At 38.2% G+C, this 8,881-nt stretch overlaps 1 non-coding gene across 1 annotated transcript; it reads left to right on the top strand.

The window, feature by feature from the left end:
- Positions 1–310: 310 nt before the first annotated feature.
- LOC131257064 (small nucleolar RNA R71) lies at positions 311–417 on the top strand. The gene has a single exon (XR_009177086.1). It is a non-coding gene; the product is annotated as a small nucleolar RNA R71 (small nucleolar RNA).
- The last annotated feature ends 8,464 nt before the right edge of the window (positions 418–8,881 follow it).

The following is an 8,881-nucleotide window of genomic DNA, read 5'->3' as shown; positions in this document are numbered from 1 at the left end:
TTGAGCTGTTTGTGGTGGTCCATTATTTAATACCAGAGCATCAACTTTCTTTGTCAGGTTATCAAGCTTGGCGCTCAGCTCTGGCATGACTCCTATCTCATATATACCACCTCTCTTTTGTGGTTGGGGACTTCTGTCACCTCTATTTGAATAATCCCATTGCTGGGAATTTTCGCACAAGGTTTCAAAGAAGTTCCACGCTTCGACATCACTTTTGGTCATGAATGACCCTCCACTAGTGGCATCAACCATGCGACGGTTCTGTGGTGTCAGACCGTCATAGAAGTATTGAACTTGTTGCCACTTCTCAAAACCATGGTGAGGACATTTAAGAAGCAAGTCCTTCCATCTTTCCCAACATTCATGAAAGTGCTCGCCCTCTTTTTGTGTGAAGTTAGTAATTTCTCTACGGAGGGCATTGGTTTTGTGAACGGGGAAGAACTTGTTTAAGAACTTCTTAGACAGTTGGTCCCATGTAGTGATAGATCCAACTTCTAGAGAATTCAACCATGCTTTCGCCTTATCCTTCAAAGAAAAAGGAAACAGGCGTAGGCGGATCGAATCGTCTGAGAAGTTTTGGAACTTAAAGGTGGAGCAAATGTTTAAGAATTCTTTCACATGATGATATGGGTCCTCCTTGTCCAATCCATAAAAGGATGGCAACAATTGTATGACTCTAGGTTTAAGTTCAAAGTGTGCTGCCGTAGTGGTTGGCAACACTATGCATGAAGGCGCATTAAATTGGACAGGAGCTGAATAATCTTTGAGAGCTTTAACTTCAGTCTCATTCGCCATTTCAACAGGATTATTTCTCAATCTTTCACGAATTGTTCTTTCAATCTCAGGATCAAACGGTGCTAGTTCTAAATCCAGAGATCTACGTCCTAGCATAAACTGTGAGATTCTAAAACAAGTTAAAATTATGTAAATGAGAAGGGGAAGAAAGAACCCAGAAAAGGAGATGATTGATGTCTGAAGAAGAGCTCCTCCTTTTGAAGACAATGTTATTTAGCAGCTTCCTTCCTTAATTCCTATAAACAAAAAGAAAACAAAAATAAATTAAATTTACTAAAATAATGCTAGAAAAAATCCTAAGCAACGGTTAATTTCTATAAAAAAAAAAAAAAAAAAAAGTTTGTAATCTTAGAAAATAAAAGCTAAGTTAGTTTCTAAAAAGGGAAAATTTCAAAAAATAAATAAAATAGCCTGGAAATAGAAACTTTCTGAAAAAATATAACCTTAATTCTAAAAATAGAAATTAGAAAAAAAAAAAAAAAATAGAAAAATTGGAAAGAGATTACCAAAGTAGTAGTTTATGTCAGGTCCCTACAAAACAGGAAATAGGTTAGTTTCTAAAAAAAAAAATTTAACCTAAAGTTAGTCAAAAAACCTAAGACTATGAATTATGATAAGAGAGAATCCTAAATCCAATTGGACCGAAACAATCCCCGGCAACGGCGCCAAAAACTTGATGTTTTATTTAAACCAACATGATTTAAATGATTTTTAAACTCGCAAGTATACGAATCAGATGTAGATACGGTACGTATTACGAGATCGTTCCCACGAGGACTGGTCGTCACAATTCAAATCTATGATTCTCCTTAACTAATCCAACAAATAATGGAATGAATTACTAAGCACAATTTTATGAAAAACAATTAATTAAGAACAGGGAAGAAAATTTAATCAGAGAGAGAGCACTAGGACTTTCGAATCCACCCCTAATTATCCTAACCCTTGTTTTGTCTATTGATTCACCTTGATCTAGATTGATACCACTTAAATAGAGAAAGCACAATCTGTGTCCTTAATCGGGCAAACTGTCTAATTCCTTTAAGCAATGCCATGAATGACATATCCCATATCCTTGGTCGGGTACATGGAATGTACATTCATTAAAGCACCCTGTTTCTTCCTCTATAGGAAACTTGTTCTTGATCAGACACAAGTACCTATAATAAGCATCCAAACAACATCCATATATATACTTTAATCAAGTTCATAGATGGAGAAGTATAGAATTTAAACCCATAAAGCCCACTTAAAGAAAGAAACAAATTAATTGAAATTCAAAGTAAATCAACCAATACAAGAGCTAATCAAATTAGGGGCTTCATCTCAGCTGAAAGATTAGTGACCCATAAAATTCATGAAAAATATTAAATAAAATTCATAAAAATTAAACACCAAACCAATCGATCTCTCTCTTCTTTCTTCTCTTTCTTCTCTTTCTTCTCTTTCTTTTCTTCCTTGCTCCAGATCTGGAATCCCCTGGTTCTGAATGCCTTTCCCACGTCCAAAACTCCCCTTTTATAGCTGCTGGATGGCTGGGGTCGGTGGCAGAGTCGTAGAAGGACTCGGAGTATAAATTTTGGCAGCCGTGATCGGTGGGCCCCACAGAGGTATTTTCTGGAAAATCTACCATGTCCATTGGATTCAGGACGAAATTTCAGTCAAGAATGGGTGGTTTTGAAGGTCCATTAGCGCGACCCACAGAAGAAATCTCAACAAAATCAGTTTTGGACGTCACAAGACGGCCTGTTTGTGGCCTCTGTATCACGCACGTGTGCACGCATGAGAGAAGAATGTCAACATGGTTTTGAAGCTCTCGAAGCCCTCTACACGATGGACGGATCAGATCGGCCGTACGTGCTACCGGTGGGGTTCACAAACTCCCGCAAAACCCGGATTTCGCAGACGCGAATAGAGTAGCAGATTGCTTCCGCTGTGACAACGGTGAGGCCCATTTGGATTTTATATTGAAAGATCCAATCCGTTCACCGAATTCATCTCGGAATTTCGGTCGAAAACCCACGGTTTTTCTTCATTTTGGTGTGGTACACAGAATGTTTCTGTTCCACCGTTCAACCTGCGTTTGAAGGGTAAAAAAAACCAATATTTACTGTCTTCTCAAATACCTCCACCTAGGCTATGGTACTAGGGACACTGGAATTCTGGTGGACGGCTTGGATTGTCCGTTTGGACAATGTATGGGCCCCACAACCGACGACAGCGGTCGGCCTGCGGAGACGCTGCAGTGGCGAGAGAGAGAGAGACGGGTCAGCGCTGGTGCTGACCGTCCCAGCGGTGCGGTGCGCAGCCGGCGCACGTGTCTTTAATACACACGCCACCCATGCGGGGTCCACTACGATGATTTCGAGAAATCCAATCCGTCCATCCTATTCCTCACCTTATTTAAACCGTCTGGGCCAATTTTGAATTATATCCAAATTGTAGGTGGGCCTAAAATTGAAGATTAATGGGCTGATCTGTCCGTTGGCCCACTTCTCGAGATATCTAATGGTTGAAATTTATTATATACAGTTTATTTATGGCGTCCAGGCCATATATGGAGTTTCGAGCCAATTGGATGGTGAGAACCATGTGATCTTGCATTTTGGACCCGTTTCGGGCCTCTTTATCGTGCTTTCCTCAGATCTCAGGCGTGTAAAATCTTCACTATTGGTTTTCTGGAGTCCATCCCGTGCTCTGGTAATTTTGGAGCACCAAATCCATGTTCTTAACATCATCTTTCAGTACACACTCCTGATTTCATCCTGTAATAAAAACAGGATTAAAATATGGCATTAAACCTTATCATGTACGTAAAATCAGGCAATTACTGGGGTCTGATATGCAATATTTGACCCTGATCATCAACCGAACCAGTAACTGAAGAATAGACCAGCGCAGTGGTATAAATCACAAAATCTTCTTTTCTTTTTTCTTTTTGGGATTCTTCTTTTTTGTATTTCTGTTAAACTATATAACAGAGTTCCAGTAGTGGGCCTTCGTGTTTGCTGAACGTAGACCCACATCAAGCTTATCGTATCCTAGAAGTTGTTTACCTGTAACCTTTCAGCATACTCAATTCACTAGAGTATGGGCAAATAACGCTTTAAGGACAGCGTCCCAAACGTGCTTTAGCCTGTCCTTATTCTAGATCACTTAGATTTTCAGTTTTCATATTTTACAAAAAAATCTATAATGTAAATTTTTTATAACAGCTCACACTTACCATCTATTTTTTCAGTTCATTTTAGGGCATGAGCCCAAAATTAAAGCATATCAAAGCTCAAGTGAACCACACCACAAGAGGTGATTGGAATTGAACACCTACCATTGAAAACCTTAGGACTGTAGAAGTTTTGGATCAAGCTGATATTTATCTTTTTCCTCCGTTCATGTATGTGTGACCTTATGAATAGGTTGGATGACAAATAAACATCATTTTGGGGCTTAAGAAGGTTTCAACTAGGGAAATCATTACCCCAGTTGTTCCTAAAGTATGGTCCACTTGAGCTTTAGAAATGTTTTAGTTTTGGGCTCATGCCCTAAAATGAGCTTTTAAAAAATGGATGGACCCAGTAGGTTGAGTAAAACTACGCACTAGTTGTTTATTGATCCTTAGAAGGAAAGGGACTCACGCACAAGCATGTGATCTTTTTTTATAGCACACACTCACAAATGGGTACTCAAACTCATGACCTTTGTGTTGAAAAACACCGTATATTACAAAGCCATGGGAAAGGACCCACAGGCAGGCAGGCAGGCATGTGATCCAGTAAACCCCAACCCTATCATATGTTTCAACGCAAAAGTCATGAGTTCTGAGTATCCATTGTAGTTTATGTAAGTGTGAGGGTGTGTGCATTAAAAGGCAAAAAGAAAAGAATCGCGTGTGGGACCCACAACTATATATTATACCATCAGCCGAAATATCGTAGCAGTCAACCCATCAGGTGAACGAACACACATGTTCCTGAGAAAATTGATGGTTATGATTAAAAAGGGACTACCAACGGTCCAGATTCAAGATCCACTGTGATCCACAAGTTGGGCCTAATAGTTGGGTTAGGATACACCGATGAAGTTCTCACCTTATGAACGGAAGCGGATTGCGTACTGAGTAAACTCTGTTAGGTTCACCATAATTTATGTATTTTATCCACTCCGTCTATCCATTTTATTGGATAATTTTAGGGCTTGAGCCTAAAAATAAAGCATATCCAACACTCAAATGGACCACACCACATGAAAACGTGTGAATTAAACATCCACCGTTGAAAAATTCTTGGGGGCCACAGAAGTTTTGGATCCAGCTTATTTTAATGTTTTCCCTTCATCCATGTCTGTATGATCTTATGAACAGGTTGGATGGCAAATAAACATGAAGGTGGGGCCTAGCAAGGTTTCAACGATGGATATCATTATACCCACCGTTTCCTATGGTATGGTTCGTTTGATCTTTGGATATGATTCGATTTTTGGCTCAACCCCTTAAATTATATGTAAAAAAGGATGGACGGTGTGGATAGATCACAAATATTCATGGTGGGCCCAACTGAGTTTACTCAGTACGATAAGAGTGTATTAAGTAACTCAGTACCCAATCCGATTTCCTTATGTGAACATTCGTGATATCGCACATATGCAGATTTGGGTCGTGTGGAGGTGTAACACCCCAGTTTTTTTAACGATAGGTTCCACCATATCCTTTGGTGTAGCCCACTCGAACCTTGGATCAGCCTCATTTTCGGGTTAATGCCCTAACTTGATCTAGAAAAATAAATGGATGAAGTGGATTTTCATAAACATCATGAGTGGGGCCCACCGTGTTTTTTTTAAAAATATATACAAAAAAAAAGTGACATGCTTGTGCACGTCACCTAAAACCAATCCCACTTCCCAATTTTCTCTCTCCTCTCCTTCTTCTCTGTAATACAACTGCAAACTCAAACCCAACTTTGGCCATCAACCCACCATTAGCTCCAGCATCAGACTTCAACCGAAAATAATGTCGACTCTTCTTTACACTTGACAAGAGATGTGCGACATCTGCAAGCTTCCAACCACAATACCCACTAACCAAGTTCATTAAAGCTTCAAAATCTACCTTCCTTCAGCCCCTTGGGACCCATCTAAGCCATCTAGAACAAAGGGCACGTTGAGATCTATCTTATACAAGAATCCGCCATTGAAGACTGCGACATCTCCTTTATCAAGTAGCCATCCCATGATTTACATGAAGCACTATTTCAGATTCAAATCAGAAATCATCTAGGCTGAATGGATCGCATTTGTATCGATCTTATATCTTCTTGCCTAATCCAGCCATACATGGGATATGTCACACTAAATCAGGTAGGTGATTTTCACGATTGAAAAGACTACATTATTATATACTTTCATTTTATTAATTATTTATTTCGTATTGCTGATTTAAGACATTTAATTTTGATTTTACATGATGTAGAATGCATTTATTTGATTTCTAATATGTGGAATAAATTCATTTAATTATTGTTAAATGCTTTTAATTATATTATGGGTGCTCTCCCTGAAAGTACCATTATGTTATTTTGATACGGGTGCTCTGCCAGGGTCATTCCTGAAAGGATCAACACGGTATGGGTGCTCTGCACGGGGTCATTCCCTTAAGGATTGACACTGGTGCTTTGCCCTGGGCGATTCCCTAAAAGGATCAACACACACGGGTGCTCTACCCTGGGTATTTACCCTAAAAGTTTATTCACCAAGTGCTCTGCCGAGGGTCATTCTCTAAAAGGATCAACACCAGTGCTCTGCCGAGGGTCATTCCCTAAAAGGATCAACACGCACGGGTACTCTGCCTTGGATTGAACCAAAAAGGATTTTAGATGACTTGTTATTATTGTTATGTAAAATGTCACTTTAATACTTGTAATTAATCCTATTTATTTTATTGAGTTGTATTGGTGATAAAGTAAAATTTTCAATTTTGAGAATGATGCGACCCTACGAGCCGTCGCGCTCACACCCTTATAGATTGTTTTGTAGGGTCTGTGTATGAAGAGTCAATTAGACAAGATTGAAGACTTTTCTTTTTGTTTATTTGAAAATTTTTTAAAATTCAATGTATGTTGTTATTATTTATTTTTAAATGTCAATGTAACTAAAGATTCAAGGATTGAATAGTGGACAATATTTAATGATAATGATTAGTATCCTTTTAGTTGCTCTGATTGCCTTGAAAATGCATGGAAATTAATATGGGTTGTGTCGTATATTTTATTTAAAGTCAACTCACAGTCCTGAAATTCGAGTTCGGGCTTGGCCAACTCGGGTTTTGAATTTCGAGGCGTGACAGGAGGTGCCCATGTTTGGCAACTGTAGATGTGTATCTACAGGATCCTTACTCTTGCTCCGGACGATAAGGAGTTTAGACACCCGGTCAAGGGTTCGAGTATCCATAGGTGTGCGTGTGTAATAATAATAATAATAAAAAAATAAAATAAAATAATTTAAAGAATTAAAAAAAGAGATGCCTGTCTACAGGCTCATCAATTGGATTCATTCCATCTGTCCAATGGAAGTAGCATGGGTACCTAATTAATATAAAATTTACATTTTAGTATCTTTTTCATTAAAGGTTTTCAATAAGATACTTCTTTAATCTACCATTTATCATCCAACGGGGCTTGGGTAGGCTCCACCGTGATATTTATGTGTGGACGTAGGGAAGGACGTGTTGAGGTCGAGCACCGTCATTCTCAGGGTGATTACTATTCATCAGAAAAATAAGAAAAATAGAATAATTTTTTATAAATTCATAATAAATTGATTGGTGATGAAAAACAAGCTTACAACCTCTCAAATAATAACATAAACCCTAAAAATAAGTTTCAAAATCAAACTATAACTAAAACTCCTACAAATCGCGACTTACTATAAATAGTAAACTTACTTTTTATTGATGGTCGTGATTTTCACTAGACCTCATGGTTTTCGGCCAAAAATATTATCCTATTTGTCTCAACCATGATATTCTCCTAATTATTCTAAGAACTTTTCATGTTGGACGCAACTCCTAGAGCCCAATGGATGAAAAGTTATAATTAAACTAAAACTTACTATAAATAATAAAAACAAAAATAAACATAGATTTCCATCATCGATCTTATGGAATATCGCAAATTCAGCAGGGGCAACTTGGTTGAACCAGGTTGGGTGGCTAAAGTAGGTCATCCTACCCCAAATTTATATATGACATGTCGTGTAACTCATTCTGATTTGCGAGATACGTCCCCTTTAAGTTCTGACAATCCGAATCACTTCCACCTTCGATCGGGCCTTCTCTAGTCCATCTTGGACATGACATCATCGGCGACCTACTCTACATCAATGTTAAATCTATTCCAACCACCAAGGCTTAAATTCAACCCCATTCATGACATAATTTTGATGGACTAAACAATTAGAAATTGTGTACAGGGCAATACTTACCCTTTAAAGTATTTTCCTTTGACCTATTTGAATTATGAATCGGCCTGACTTTTGGGAGCCATATCTAAATTTTTGTATAGCATCTAATGAATAGAGTGGATTTTATAAAACCATCATGGTGGGCCAGTAAAAATATATGGTAAATGTCTCTCTTCTAACTGTTTCCTTTGGCGTGGCCCATTGGGATTATAAGTTAACTTGATTTTTTTGCCCTAGGTCTGACGCCAGATTACACAACTAATGGTTGGAGTGGATTTTATATACACATCAAGGTAGGCCTGCCAAAAATTAAAAAAATGCAGATTTAGGTTAGAAACGAATTTTACCCTTTATTTTTTAGAAGGGCCCATTATGATGTGTACGTGAGATCCACTCTGATCATTAGATATGTAATTAGGTCGAATGTGAAAAAATAAATAATAATAATAATAATAATAATCCAACCTTTGATTAATGGCCGGAAGTCAGATAATGGATGCGACTTTTGAGAAACAATCGCTGAAGTAGACTTTATTGGTATATCATTTCCACGTGTCATGTTGGAACATGAATCTACCATATTCCCTGGCCACACCTGATCATTATTTCCTGTCTACTTCGTCCATATGCGATA

This window comes from Magnolia sinica, chromosome 9 (assembly GCF_029962835.1).
Source record: "Magnolia sinica isolate HGM2019 chromosome 9, MsV1, whole genome shotgun sequence".
In the NCBI taxonomy this organism is placed as follows: domain Eukaryota; kingdom Viridiplantae; phylum Streptophyta; class Magnoliopsida; order Magnoliales; family Magnoliaceae; genus Magnolia; species Magnolia sinica.
The sequence above is the reverse complement of the archived record's forward strand: the minus strand, read 5'-3'. Positions and strand labels throughout refer to the sequence as shown.